Here is a 556-nt window from a genome sequence, read left to right as displayed (position 1 = left end):
GGGCCGAGGGAGGAGGGGGCGCGGCTCCCGCCCCGAGGCGAAGCGGCGGCTCCCGCTCCCCGGTGCCGGCGTCGTGCACGGGCTTCCTACTTGTGACCGAGACCTGCGCCGCCGCCGAGCATGCCCAGTACCGGCGTCCACCGCTCGCCGCTCCGGCGGGGTGGCCGCGCTCCAGGTTTTATAGACCGCAGAGGGGGCGTGGCCAGAGGCGTGGCCGACAGCTGGGAAAGGGCCGGGCCGGAGGCGCGCGCTCGTGCGATTGGCGTGCGGAGGAGGCGGGGCCAGAGGGGGCGGGGCGGTGGGCGGGGCGGGAGGCAGGCCTCACAGTTGGCAAAAGCTGCTACCGGAAGGTCTGGTGTAGTGGTCTCGTGACGCCTTAGCGTAGGCGCGCCGAGGATGCCACGCCACTCTCCCGTCCCTCCCTCCCCTCAGGCCTCGCTAGGGTCCGGGGATGCACGCTGGCTACGGCCTGCACTGGCCCCGTCGGAAGAGCCGGGCGGGTGCTCCCGCCCACTCGCCGCCCGGTCCCCGCCAGCCGCGCCCATCCAGAGCGCAG

This window comes from Perognathus longimembris, chromosome 6 (genome assembly GCF_023159225.1).
Source record: "Perognathus longimembris pacificus isolate PPM17 chromosome 6, ASM2315922v1, whole genome shotgun sequence".
NCBI lineage: Eukaryota > Metazoa > Chordata > Mammalia > Rodentia > Heteromyidae > Perognathus > Perognathus longimembris.
This window is presented reverse-complemented; position numbering follows the sequence as displayed.